At 39.8% G+C, this 15284-nt stretch overlaps 1 protein-coding gene across 5 annotated transcripts in view; it reads left to right on the forward strand.

Moving 5' to 3' along the window:
- Positions 1-5648: 5648 nt before the first annotated feature.
- tacc2 (transforming acidic coiled-coil containing protein 2) overlaps positions 5649-15284 on the forward strand; it is a 241272-nt gene continuing 231636 nt past the window's right edge. For 3 of the 5 annotated variants that reach the window (XM_016992233.2, XM_016992239.2, XM_062976023.1), the window contains exon 1: positions 5650-5767. The gene's annotated coding sequence lies outside the window, so the exon portion shown is untranslated. Of the gene's footprint in view, positions 5768-15284 lie in introns of all 5 variants that reach the window. The other 2 variants (XM_062976022.1, XM_016992235.2) reach the window with 2 other exon arrangements.

Genomic DNA, 15284 nt, shown 5'->3' on the forward strand with positions numbered 1-15284 from the left:
TGACCAGCTTAAACTAACAATAAGCTTTAGGGGTGAATGACAGAGGATGATGTGAGTTATAGTCCACCCTCATCCAGGGAGCTGTGTGAATCCCAGAACAATGGATCTGGATCAAACTTGGCACGCATAACCGTTATGACCAGCTTAAACTAACAATAAGCTTTAGGGGTGAATGACAGAGGATGATGTGAGTTATAGTCCACCCTCATCCAGGGAGCTGTGTGAATCCCAGAACAATGGATCTGGATCAAACTTGGCACGCATAACCGTTATGACCAGCTTAAACTAACAATAAGCTTTAGGGGTGAATGACAGAGGATGATGTGAGTTATAGTCCACCCTCATCCAGGGAGCTGTGTGAATCCCAGAACAATGGATCTGGATCAAACTTGGCACGCATAACCGTTATGACCAGCTTAAACTAACAATAAGCTTTAGGGGTGAATGACAGAGGATGATGTGAGTTTTAGTCCACCCTCATCCAGGGAGCTGTGTGAATCCCAGAACAATGGATCTGGATCAAACTTGGCACGCATAACCGTTATGACCAGCTTAAACTAACAATAAGCTTTAGGGGTGAATGACAGAGGATGATGTGAGTTATAGTCCACCCTCATCCAGGGAGCTGTGTGAATCCCAGAACAATGGATCTGGATCAAACTTGGCACGCATAACCGTTATGACCAGCTTAAACTAACAATAAGGTTTAGGGGTGAATGACAGAGGATGATGTGAGTTTTAGTCCACCCTCATCCAGGGAGCTGTGTGATTCCCAGAACAATGGATCTGGATCAAACTTGGCACTCATAACCGTTATGACCAGCTTAAACTAACAATAAGGTTTAGGGGTGAATGACAGAGGATGATGTGAGTTATAGTCCACCCTCATCCAGGGAGCTGTGTGAATCCCAGAACAATGGATCTGGATCAAACTTGGCACTCATAACCGTTATGACCAGCTTAAACTAACAATAAGGTTTAGGGGTGAATGACAGAGGATGATGTGAGTTTTAGTCCACCCTCATCCAGGGAGCTGTGTGAATCCCAGAACAATGGATCTGGATCAAACTTGGCACTCATAACCGTTATGACCAGCTTAAACTAACAATAAGGTTTAGGGGTGAATGACAGAGGATGATGTGAGTTTTAGTCCACCCTCATCCAGGGAGCTGTGTGATTCCCAGAACAATGGATCTGGATCAAACTTGGCACGCATAACCGTTATGACCAGCTTAAACTACCATATGGTTTAGGAATCAATGGTAGGAGATGATGGGGATTCTAGTCCAGCCACATCCAGAAGCTGTGTAAATCCCACTAATGGCCATCTTAAAATACTGGCAGGGCTTTAGGGAGACTTGACAGAGGATGATGGGAGTTGTAATCCACCCACAACTGGAGAGCTGCATTGCTCCCGACAAAGACGAAAGCCGCAGCTCTCCTTCACACCAGTTGGATGGGCATTGCAGCCCAAGAAGAGGACAGTAGAACCACTAGAGCAGGCATGGGCAAACTTCAGCCCTCCAGGTGTTTTGGACTTCAACTGTGATGTGAAAATAAAAGTGTATAATAAATATTTCAATGAGAATTTAATTCATCTTGTTGTGTGCTTCCAAGTCCTTTCTCATGGCAACCTTCATGGTGATACTAATCTAGTGTCCAAAACACTACACCAAGCTGACAATAATAATAATAATAATAATAATAATAATAATAATAATAATAATAATAACAACAACTTTATTTTTATACCCCGCCTCTATCTCCCCAAAGGGGACTCAGAGCGGCTTACATGGGGCCAAGCCCGAATAAAAACAATAACAATATAAAACACGACAATAGACAAGAGACATGCACAATTAAAAATTTAAACATTAACCAATAAAGTAAATGACAAAAAAACTTAATAAAAACATGTATTAAAACGGAGAGGTTGTAAAAATAGACTGGATAAAGTGCACCATGTAAATATTGTAAACACGAGGTAACTGATAAATTGCTGCAAAATCTTGAAAGTGCAAATTGGAATGGGAATAGACCCTGTGATATTGTATTATTTATAATGCTTGTGTAACAAGATGTATAAGAGAAAAAGGGCTCTCAATAGAGCTGTACAGACGTCCCTCCACATTTATGGAGGAAAAATTGTTTTGCTAATTCCTGAAAGCCATTTATTGTTTGGTGAGATCAATCAAAGCTGTCATAACTTTAAACACATTTTGTGGGAAGAAATCTCCATTGAAAATGAGGCATTACTATTGTTCTTTTGTTTGTTTCCCCTTTCTCTTACAAAAAGGAAACCTACAAAAGGTGGCTTATAAAATTAGCAGAGATTAGGATAAAAGGACATATGTTATTCTATATGATTTAAAGACAGCTAAAAAGAATGGTTCTAGCTTTATGTATCCAGCAGAGGGAGATGATAAACACACTGCAACTTGGAGGTCATGAAACCTGCTATACAGTAGTCTCATCCAACATAAATGGGCTGGCAGAATGTTGGATAAGCAAATATGTTGGATAATAAGGAGGGATTAAGGAAAAGCCTTTTACACATCAAATTAGGTTATGATTTTACAAATGAAGCACCAAAACATCATGTTTTACAACAAATTTGACAGAAAAAGTAGTTCCATGCGCAGTAATGCTATGTAGTAATTACTGTATTTACGAATTTAGCACCAAAATATCACGATGTATTGAAAACATTGACTACAAAAATGCGTTGAATAATCCAGAACATTGGATAAGCGAGTGTTGGATAAGTGAGACTCTACTGTAATTAAGCCGCCAGCATAATTGACATAAAAGAATTAAGACACAATGAGCCTTGAAGAAAATAATTTTGTAATTTTTCTTCTTCTTCAATTAAGAGTGTATCTAGAATCATAGAGTTGGAAGAGACCACATGGGCCATCCCATCCAAACCCGTCAAGAAGCAGTAAAATCACATTTAAAGCACCCTGAGAAATGGCCATCTGGCCTCTGTTTAAAAGCCTCCAAAGAAGGAGCCTCCACCACAGTCCGGGGAGAGAGTTCCACTGCCAAACAGCTCTCACAGTGAGGAAGTTCTTCCTAATGTTCAGGTGGAATTTCCTTACCTGTGGTTTGAAGCCATTGTTCCGCGTCCTAGTCTTCAGGGCAGCAGAAAATAAGCTTGCTGCCTCCTCCCTATGACTTCCCCTCACATATTTATACATAGTCATTATGTCTCCTCTCAGCCTTCTACATTGTCGAATTAATCCAGTTCAACACCACTTTAACTGCCATGGCTCAATGCTACAGAATCCTGGGAGTTGTAGTTTTATAAGGTCTTCTCTGTCAAAGAGTGCTAAGGGGTGTCAAACCGCATTGATTCTACGATGTAAATGCATCCAAGGAGTATTTCACTTGATAATTCCTCCCCTTTCTGTATACTGTTGGTTAAAATCTGTTCCTTTTAACAGCCTAATAATAATAATAATAATAATAATAATAATAATAATAATAATAATAATAATAATAATATACTTTATTTATATTCTGCTCTATCTTCCTGAGGGGACTCCGAGCTGATTACAGAATACATACAAGGCAAACATTCAATGCTGTCACAACAAAGACAAACAATAGACAGAGGGAAGGCTTCCCACTTTTTCATCTCAGGCTTTCCATGCCGAAGAGGCTCATGTCCATGGACACCTTCCTAATTGAATTAGCCCCGACAAAGCGGTACCTATTTATCTACTTACATTGTGTAGGGACAGCAATTTTGATATAAGGAATAGCTGCCAAGAAAAAGTAAAAAGTTAATCATCTCTTTCCCACTGCTATTCATCCAGTCCCACACAGCTTCTTTGAGAAATGATTTTATTTCATAAAATTAATTGGGACGGACTCATTAGCCCGTATACAGCATAATGGTTCCACTGCCCATGTGAAGAAACATCCTGGCCTGAAACTCATTGGTTGGTTCCTTTGAGAACAGACCCATTGAATCAGTTGTTGAATGGTAAATCATTGCTTACATAAATCCCATACTCTCATCAAGACTACCAATAGGATTAATGTAAATATGTGCCTACCTAGATGGAATCGGCACAAGGAATTCCCATGACCAACAGGAAATACTGAAGGGTTTGGTGGGCAGTGACCTTGTGTGGGAGTTGTAGTTCACCTACATCCAGAGAGCACTGTGGACTCAAACAATGATGGATTTGGACCAAACTTGTTGCAAATACTCAATATGCCCAAATGTGAACACTGGTGGAGTTTGGGGAAAATAGACCATGACATTTGGGAGTTGTAGTTGCTGGGATTTATAGTTCACCTACAATCAAAGAGCCCTTTGAACCCCACCAACGATTGAATTGGACCAAACTTCCCACACAAAACCCCCATGACCAACAGAAAATACTGGTCTTTGGCGACCCTTCTTGAACCCTCCTCGTGACATCTCCAGGGCTCCCGACCCCCAGATTGAGAAATTCTGGTCTAGACTGAGGTAAATAACAGTATTAATCCGTTTTGGTCTGGGCACCACAATTCAAGATGGATATTGACAAGCTAGAAAGTGTCCATCCAGGGAAGAACGACCAAAATGATAAAAGGTTTGGAAGCCAAATCCTACAAGGAATGGCTTAAGGAGCTGGGTAGATTTAGCTTGGAGAAAAGAAAGCTGAGAGGGGACATAATAACCACGTTTAAATATAAGGAAGGAGGTCATATTGAGGAGGGAACAAACTTGTTCAAATTACAGTAGAGTCTCACTTATCCAACACTCGCTTATCCAACGTTCTGGATTATCCAACGTTTTTTTGTAGTCAATGTTTTCAATACATCGTGATATTTTGGTGCTGAGTTCGTAAATACAGTAATTTCTACATAGCATTACTGTGTATTGAACTACTTTTTCTGTCAAATTTGTGGTATAACATGATGTTTTGATGCTTAATTTGTAAAAGCATAACCTAATATGATGTTTAATAGGCTTTTCCTTAACCCCTCCTTATTATCCAAAATATTCGCTTATCCAACATTCTGCTGGCCCGTTTATGTTGGATAAGTGAGACTCTACTGTACTGGAAAAGAGATTCCACCTGAACGTTAAAGGGGCAGGAATTGCTGACAGTGCTGTTCAACAGTTGGATATGTTGCATCCAAGTGTGGCAAACTCCTTCTCTGGAGTTTTTAACTAGAGGTTGGATGACCATCTGTCAGGATAGCTTTGATTGTGTGTTACTGCATGATAGGAGTTAGACTGGATGTTTCTTATGTTCTCTTCCAACTCTGATTCTAGTCCTTAGGAGGATATCAGCTTTAAGTTTTCATTTGATCCTGGTCTTTCTTCTTACCTACTGTGAAAGCAGAGAGCTGCTGTGCCTTACTTATAAGCATGGATAGAGCCAGGCATACAGAGTAAATATTCCATTCCCTACAAACTAATCAAGGAATAAAACATTTGGCACCCAGTTTGCTGCACCTGGGAAGGTGTGTTCATAGGTATTACATTTCCTTTTATACGGTTTTCCCAACCAGTAACTGCGAGTTCCTGTAGAGAAGTGACGTGCAGCATAGAGCTCCCGGGGTCAGATTCCTTACACTTCGCTGCTATCCAGCATAGTGTTCTCAAACCTAAGCCAATTCACATTAATAGAACACTTTCATGTGATCCAGTGGAAAGGGGATCCCAACATAGAGAAGGAGTAAACGGCAACAAAGGACACTGTAAGATCAGGGGAAGAAGAGTTATATATTTTATATAGAGATCATATTTGTAGAAGGCCAGGTAAGTAAATCCATACTCACACTTTTATCAATCCTCTTGACAGCAGGGAGCTCAGAAGTCTTTTGGTAGAAATGCTCTCTCTTTATTCAGTGCGATGACACTGTTTGCTTGGGGTTATACAAGAAGGATGTGTGTTTTCATGTTCTTTACTTACTAGTGCATTCATTTTGTCTCCCTTAATATGATTTCCTGCTGCTTCCACAAAACTAGGAGTGAGACATTTTATCTTTCTTTTAGAATCATAGGTAATGCTAAATGCAGATTTTAAAAAACCCATTGAAAATGGTGAAAATGAATATAATTTGTGATGCATTACATCTTTGCTCTCTTTATGATGCCAGAATTTTCAAAATGCAATTTTGTTAGCTTTGAAGTGTCATGGACAAATTATTCATTTCATTTATAGTAAGTTACAGCTGCTTGAAAAATAAATATGTTTACCACTGAAGTACCATGTGCTTTCAGTCACTTAAACCTTATGCTGTGCCAATATGTAATAGCCTTTATCATCTTGGGTATTACAAGAACATGACATATTATCATTATCTCCATAAGAGTTTCACCTAAATACATTATGGGGAACAATGTAAACCTCTCTTATTTGTCTACAGTCCAATAAATGTTAACTGAAGGGTGTTTTTTGTCACAACGATTCAATTGCTAAATATATGCATTGACATGTATGTATTTATCTTTCTATTTAATTAAAAATAATTTATAGAACAGACTGTTTGAATGACTTGGTTAATTTAATCAGTATGCAAAGAAATACTTGATTCATAAGTTATATGAACTTTTTATTTTATATTACATTCATATCTCACTTTTTTGTGGAGGTTAAGTCAGGATGGTTACATAAGAGCATAAGAGACCTATCACACTACACTGTTATTGCACTAATTACCCACTTAAACTGCGATGAAAAACATCTGTAGAAACATTTCTCCTCTCAACAGCCTTCTGAAGTGTTCAGGGTCATGTACCTGTTTACTATTTGGTCTGGTTTAAATGGGGAAAACTGAAGCAAAAATGTATTTCGGTTAAAGTAAAGTAAGGGTTTTTCCCTGAGATCAAGTCAAGTCGTGTCTGACTATGGGGATTGGTGCTCATCTCCATTTCTAAGCTGAAGAGCCGGCATTGTCCATAGACATTTCCAAGGTCATGTGGCCGGCGTTGTGGCATGGAGCGCTGTTATCTTCCCACCAGAGCGGTACCTATTGATCTATTCGCATTTTCATGTTTTCAAACTGCTAGGTTGGCAGAAGCTGGGGCTAACAGCGGGAGTTCACCCTGCTCCCCAGATTTGAACTGCCGACCTTTCAGTCAGCAAATCCAGCAACTCAGCGGTTTAACCCGCTGTGCCACCGGGGCTCCATATTTCAGTTACTTTTCAACAAAAAGCCAAAGCTACTTCTAAAATTTGTTCCTATAATAGAAATGATCTCTTACATTGAAAATGCAAAAGAACATTTTTCTTTCTTTCTGGAATCTGCACATTGAGCTGTTTTACTTTGAAACAACTGTATTAGGAATCATGGCACATTTACAAGTGCATCGCTCAGCAGGTCTGAAATATCACACAAACACATTCTTTGACTAATTAAATTTTTCATAATGTGCAAGTTTGGACTCGACAAGCACAGCCCTGAGCTCAGGCTTTGAACAAGCACAATTAAGCTGGAAGCTTGTCTTCTCAGCAAGATTTGACCACCCTTGGTCAGGAACTTGGTAAACCAGCTGAAGACTGCATGCATGTTATTGTTCTTGCAGTTACATGGAATAGGTTGATATATGGGAAGACACATAGGAAAACCCACACTGTTCTGCTCATGTTCACCCTATTGGTGAATGAGTTATTCATTCATGTAAGTTAATGATGTAAGTTAATAATTTTTAACTGTTTTATAGTGCATTGTACAATTTTTATATATAGTATGTGTTTTATTGTAAGCCGCCCTGAGTCTCCTGTTGGGTGAGAAGGGTGGGATATAAATATTGTAATAAATATTGTAATAAATAAATAATTGTTCTTGTTTTTAAAATCTGTTATAAACTACCTTGAGTCTTAAACTGGGAAAAGTCATATTAATTGGATTCTTATTGATGTCATCTCAGGCCTCATCTACACTGACCATTTAATGCATTTCAAATTTAGCTTCAAACTACAGTGGCCAGACAACAAATTCCCACAAAAATGAGCAAAAGAAAGCCCTTAATGGGCACCAGTGCTCTGTGGTTTGTGTCATCAGCATCTGGGTCTCAAACTGGTGCCAGAATTTATTCTGAAATCATCTGCACAGTAAAACCACAGTCTTCAACACCATTTTGAAACTGCAATAAATGGTAGTGTAGATGGAGCCTTCGTCTGATCATGTAGAATTTTTTTTTGAAAAACTGCAAGTTGCTTCTGGTGTGAGAGAATTGGCCGTCTCCAAAGACGTTGCCCAGGGGACGCCCAAATGTTTTGATGTTTTTACCATCCTTGTGGGAGGCTTCTCTCATGTCCCGCATGGAGCTGGAACTGATAGATGGAGCTCATCCTTGCTCTCCCCGGGTTAGATTCAAACCGGCAACCTTCAGGTCAGCAACCCAACCTTCAAGTCATCACTCCTGCTGGCACAAGGGTTTAATCCACTGCGTCACCGGGTGGTCCATCGTGTAGACGAATGGTATCTGTTCCCTAACTGCAGTTGATATTGTTGTCATAAACACCCTCACTGCATTGTGGATGAAAAAAAGGAAAATGTAAGCATTTTATGTTGCATGAAGTGCACAATGGAGAAAAACTGGGACATTAAATATCAGTGGAAGTGAAGTAGTTCATCCAGATGTTTTGAGTTATTTTATGCAAGGCAAACATTAGAGAAAAAGGAGAAATGTATTGGAAAAAGCTGCCTGTGAGACATCCAGCGATTTTATCACTCACTGTTTCCATGTCTTCCAAACTCCAAGTTGATGACTACATTTAGCCAATCTTTTTATGAGAATAGTGCTGTTAATCCACAAATCTGTAGTCAAAATGCACCATGAAGTTGCAGTTTATGGAATTGGTTGTTTAGGTCATCATTTGCTTTGAGTGTTTATCATAAGTTTGAATCATTGATTCAACCCAAGGCTAGTGTATTTTGTTTGTTAAAAGGGAAAGTGACTTTCCAGACTTTCCAGACTAGATTCCACATGTGTTAACCTTTCTTTACAATGTTATAATTACAAGATTTCCATGCAACAGCCTTGTAACCACAGCAATGTGCAATATTGCTGTTGATGCAACCATAAAACCCACAATTTCACAACAACGCCTCAGACTCCTAAAGAAATCACAAAATCAATACAATATTGTAATTTCTGTGCTTAGGCTCTACTGGTTTGCATCACAACACTTGAGTCAGTCCATATCTGTAGAACAGGGGTAGGAATCATTGACTGTACTGGCTAGGGTTGCTGCGGTTTGTAGACCAACAACGTCTGGAGGACTACATGCTTTGACAGCATTTAGAAAGTGTTATAAAATGCATGTCATCAAATGCTGGATTGTGGATATTTTTTTCCAGATAGGCAAAAAGTCTGCAGTGTAGCAAATGTCATTGTGGAGGTCCTGTCATCATTTCTGTTTGTAAAATTGACATGAGGGGATAAATATGAGCATGCTATGCCTAGCGCATGTAGGATTTGGAGATGCAATGGCATTAATTCCCTTTAAAATTGCATTAGTATAGTTTCTTTTTTAGCATCTCTAGGGAGACTGAAATATCTACAAATCCCATTCTTTTTAGGTTACCTTTAGAAAGGACGCTGTCCTTCTAAAGCAGTTTATTTCTTCCAGTCAAAGGCCTAAATCTTATTGTTAGCCTTGTCTAGAGTAGACCACTAAATCAGAATGGGTTGTTGTATGTTTTCCAGGCTGTATGGCCATGTTCTAGAAGTATTCTCTCCTGACGTTTCACCCACATCTATGGCAGGCATCCTCAGAGGTTGTGAGGCAGCCCGGAAAACATACAACAACCCTGTGATCCCGGCCATGAAAGCCTTCGACAACACATTAAATCAGAATGATTTGCATACATATTGACTTACCATTCAACAGTTGAAATCAATGAGCCTATGCTAGTTTGGATGAACAGTCTGCCAGCCAGAGTTTTTTTTCCTGTTTATGGCTTTTGCACCCACATGGGTGCCAAAAGAGAACTCTATACAGAATTAGGTATCTACTAGTATGGAGGGAGCCCCAGGTGGCACAGTGGGTTAAACCACTGAGTTGCTGAACTTGCTGGCCATAAGGTAGGCAGTTCGAATCCAGAGAGTGGGGTAACCTCCCGCTATTAGCTCCAGCTTCTGCCAATCTAGCAGTTCGAAAACATGCAAATATGAGTAGATAGTTATCTGGTCATGAGTTCGAAGCCCGGGTTGGGTTAAGCCTCCGACCATTAAAAAAAAAAATAGCCCCGGCTTGCTGTTGACCTATGCAGCCCCGAAAGACAGTTGCATCTGTCAAGTAGGGAAATTTAGGTACGCTTTATGCGAGAGGCTAATTTAACTAATTTACAACACCATAAAACTGCCAGCAAAACATGAGGAAAGGAATGAGGAAGTACAGCCACTAGTGGACGGTGAAGCAACAGCTCCCCCTGTGGCCGGAATCGTGAAGCTGGAAAAATGTTAAATGCCTCTGTGTCTGCCTATACTGTATGTTGTTTGTCTGTTGGCATTGAATGTTTGCCATATATGTGTTCATTGTAATCCGCCCTGAGTCCCCTTCAGGGTGAGAAGGGCGAAATATAAATACTGTAAATAAATAAATAAATAAATAATTTTTCCCAGCATCATTCTCTTCTCCAAGCTTTCCTCATTATGGGGCCAAAGTACTTCATCTTTACCTCTAATGCCCTTCCCTCCAGGCATTATTTCCTGGAGTACGGACTGATTGGATTTTCTTGCAATCCAAGGCACTCTCAGACTTTTCCTCCAACATCATAGCTCAAAAGCATCTATCTTCCTTCGCTCAGCCTTCCTTATGGTCCAGCTCTTGCATCCATAAGTTACTACAGGGAATACCACTGCTTTAACTATACGGACCTTTGTTGTCATTGTGCTGTCTCTACTCTTCACTGTTTTATTGAGATTGGTCATTGCTCTCCCCCCAAGAAGTAAACGTCTTCGGAGATCCTGGCCGCAGTCTGCATCTGCAGTAATCTTCACACCTAGAAATATAAGCTCTGTCACTACCTCCATGTTTTCTCCGTCTATTTGCCAGTTTTCAATCAATCTAGTTGGCATAATCTTGGTTTTTTTATGTTTAACTGCAACCCAGCTTTTTCACTGTCTTCTTTCACCTTTCATTTAATCCCTAGTCTGGTGTGGTCTGCCACTGGGAGCAATGTAGAAGTAAAAAGATCTCAGTTTTGGGGTACACAAGGCTAATAGGATGGGGGCTATGTCAACCCAAGGACCTTTCATTGCTGTTTAGAAGTAATATCACTGGCTAGAATGCTGCACTTACTGAAATGTCATCTCTCAAACAACTATTAAAGGTAAAGGATTTCTGTCTTCCTTTTTATGTAGCCATCCCACTGTCTGAATATTTTGGCTTTCCCCCAGAAGCCCTAGGGTGAGATATCTTTGGGTGTTTTTTCTTGACGTTGCAATGAACTCACTTCCTTTCTGTAGTAGCAACTCAATGCTGAAGCCCCTAGGCTTCATCCAAGGTTACACAGACCAGCCTCCACTCCGCCTACAGTTACAAGCGTCCGAGTCTCATTTGTAAATTGGGGTTCCATGTGTGTGGATATTTTTAGCATTGGAGACGATGAGTCTGGCCAACCTTTGGCTTCTCTCCAGATCCAAGCAGTGAGGGCTGAGGATAGAGTTTCTGTATTTTCAGAGGAGTCCAATACAGAATTGGGACATGGGATTTAGGGGACTCTCTGGGCACTAACTTACAGGCAAATGTAGCATACAACAATTAGCATTTTCTCTGCGGTTACATTATCAACATTCTCTTCCTGAAACGATACCCAGACTTGATAAGGCCGTTTCAGGTCAAAGATAAGGCATGAGGGAATGAGGAAAGCAGGAAAGACATCTGTCATTTTTCCGCACTAAAAGGTGTGCCTCTAATGGAGATGAGAGGCTTGTTGGATGGAATTTCACAGTATATTATACAGTTACATTTTGAGTGATGAAACATTCACAGGGAAAGTGCATACTTGAGAGGAAGCATAGAGAGGAGTTCACTGGAAGCTTGTACCTGAGTTAATACCACTTTTCATTTTAAAATGTCTGAGTGATCTATAATAAAACTAAAAGTTTAAAATAGTATTGCCAATACTAAAACAGCAAAAACAAATAAAACATTAAAAAGGAACAATGGGTGACTTACCATCAAGCCAGTATGCCCTCTGAGTATTTCTTTCTAGGAAAAAACTATGAAATTCATGGGGTCATCATATATTGACAGGCACCTTGAATACACCACCACTACTACTACTACTACTACTACTACTACTACTTCTTCTTCTTCTTCTTCTTCTTCTTCTTCTTCTTCTTCTTCTTCTTCTTCTTCTTGTGTGACACAGCAAACAAGATAGATATGCTGGATTTCGTATCACAAAATCACAAGTCAAACACTTCCCAAGTGTCTAGGACTGTGTGATGTATTTTCGGATGATGTGTGCAGATCCCAGTAGGGTGGCCTTTTGCAGTTGGCAGATCGTAATTTTGTCAATGCCTATTGTTTCCAAATGCTGGCTGAGTTATTATTATTTCATTTCTATCTTGCTTTTCTCCCGTACATACAAATACGTCCGACCACAATACATAATACAATACATAATCAGTTAAAACTTCATATCCTGATATAAAAAACCCAATTAACATATCAAATAAAACAATTTTAAAACATACAGCAAGCATAGACACATATGTTCTTGGCACCTACAGTTGCTTGTAGCCATTGATCTAAGAAAATAAACAGTGCTTTTTGGAGGCTTGTGATGCACGTACACATTCTGACAGGAATTATTTTACATGAAACAACAAAACACCATAGTCAACAAAACACCATAGTGATACACGCATAGACAGAGATACACATGTCCTGTTTCAGTGTGTACATGTACCCTTAAGTTGCAAGGCTTTAACTCGCTGCGCCACCGGGGGCTCCGGTGGTGGGGTATAAATAAAGTTTTATTATTTATTTTTATTATTTTAATTTTTAAAATGAAAACCATTAGTAATGTGTTGTTTACAAATAATAAGTATTAAATAATGCTAATGCAGTCTATTTTTAAAAACTATGGCTGATGTTAAGGGGATAGTTTTTAAAAAAACGTTCCTGGCTCTGGTACTAATACTCAGAGTTTCTACTTTTAAACTTTAGCATATATCCAAAAACAACCTTATTGCCAAAAAGATTGAAAAGATATGGGTCTTCCAGACAAAATGGAAAACTACATTGTATCGCTGTACTTTCCAAGATCTTTAAAGTGTTGTGAAATTTCACTGGGGGGAAAAAACAGCCACCTTGAAATGCAAGTGCCTCTAGCTGCTGCGAAGAGAGTGCCTGACACTGCTAAACAGTTTGTTTTTATGAGTGTAAAATGATAACACAGAGTATAAATAGTGCCTGAGCCATCCTGGCAAAGCAACTTAACTAGACAAGTTTAGATCTGTCATTTCGGAGACACAGATGAAGTGTGGTGTTTCTCTGATCTGAAAGAACTGGTGTTTTGCTCCATCTGGGGCCATGGAAGCCATCTTCTTCATTCTTTTCTATGACACCAGTCCCTACCACATGATCCAGGGTGTATCTACACTGAAGAATGAATGCAGTTTGACCCAGCTTTAACTGCCATAGCGAAGTACTATGCAATCCTGGGATTTGTAGTTTGTTGAGGTACTAGGACTCTCTGACAGAGAAGACCTGGTTAAACTACAACTCTTGTGATTTCACAGCATTGGGCCATGGCAGTTAAGTGGTGTTTATTCTACACCCTTGGTGCCCATGCACCTGGCTCTTTAATATGAAACCTTCACCACCTTCCTTGGTAGCCTCCAACAAGTATCAGATTAAAATGCAAACTGATTCTGCAGGGATGACACAGCCTCCTTCTACACTGCCATATAATCCAGATTATCAAAGCAGATAATGAATTTTAATGTTTTAAATTGTATTATGTATGTGTGTGGTTGTAATTCTGTGGTTTTATCGTTTCAGATTTATGTATTATCTATGTACACTTCGCTGTATTTTGCTGGCCACCCCAAGTCCCTTTGGGGAGATGGTGGTGGGGTAGAAATAAAAATTACTATTATTATTATTATTATCAACACGACGACGTTGTATGGCACAGCAAACAAGATAGATATGCTGGATTTTGTTTTGCAAAACCACAAGTCGAACACTTCCCAAGTGTCTAGGACTGTGTAATGTATTTTCTGATGATGTGTGCAGATCCCAGTAGGGTGGCCTTTTGCAGTTGGCAGATCGTAATTTTGTCAATGTCTATTGTTTCCAAATGCCGGCTGAGATCTTTTGGCACAGCACCCAGTGTGCCCATCACCACCGGGACCACCTGTACTGGTTTCTGCCAGAGTCTTTGAAGTTCAATCTTGAGGTCCTGATAGCGGCTGAGTTTTTCCTGTTGTTTTTCATCTATGCGACTGTCACCTGGGATGGCAACATCAATGATCCAAACCTTGTTCTTTTCCACAACTGTGATGTCTGGTGTGTTGTGTTCCAGAACTTTGTCAGTCTGGATTCGGAAGTCCCACAGTATCTTTGCATGTTCATTTTCCAATACTTTTGCAGGTTTGTGATCCCACCAGTTCTTTGCTGCTGGGAGGTGGTACTTGAGGCATAAGTTCCAATGAATCATTTGGGCCACATAGTTGTGCCTCTGTTTTATTATTATTATTATTATTATTATTATTATTATTATTATTATTATTATTTTCATAACAAGATGAGTCCACAGCAGACACTCTGCTGGCTGTTGAATTGGATCACACGTTGCACACTTCCCAAATGTTTAGGACTGTGTGATGTATCGGTGAATAATGCGAGGAGATCCCAGTAAGGTGGCCTTCTGCAGCTGGCAGATGGTAATTTTGTCAGCGCTGATTGTGTTTAAGTGCAGGCCAAGGCCTTTAGGCACTGCACCCAGTGTGCCGATCACCACTGGGACTACCTTGACTGGCTTGTGCCAGAGTCTTTGTAGTTCGATCTTTAAATCCTCATATCATGTCAACTTTTCCAGTTATTTCTCCTCAATCCTGCCGTCACCTGGGATTGCGACATCGACAATCCATACTTTGTCTTTTAACACGATCGTGAGGTCAGGAGTATTCTGCTCCAAAAGTGTCTGAATTTGGAAGTCCCAGAGTAGCTTGACATGCTCATTCTCTGTAACTTTTTCCGGCTTGTGATCCCACCAGTTCTTTGTCGCAGGCAGATGGTATTTCTGGCATAAGTTCCAATGAATCATTTGAGCAATGGCGTTATGCCTCTGCTTGTAGTCAG

Source organism: Anolis carolinensis, chromosome 3 (genome assembly GCF_035594765.1).
Source record: "Anolis carolinensis isolate JA03-04 chromosome 3, rAnoCar3.1.pri, whole genome shotgun sequence".
NCBI classification, from domain to species: domain Eukaryota; kingdom Metazoa; phylum Chordata; class Lepidosauria; order Squamata; family Dactyloidae; genus Anolis; species Anolis carolinensis.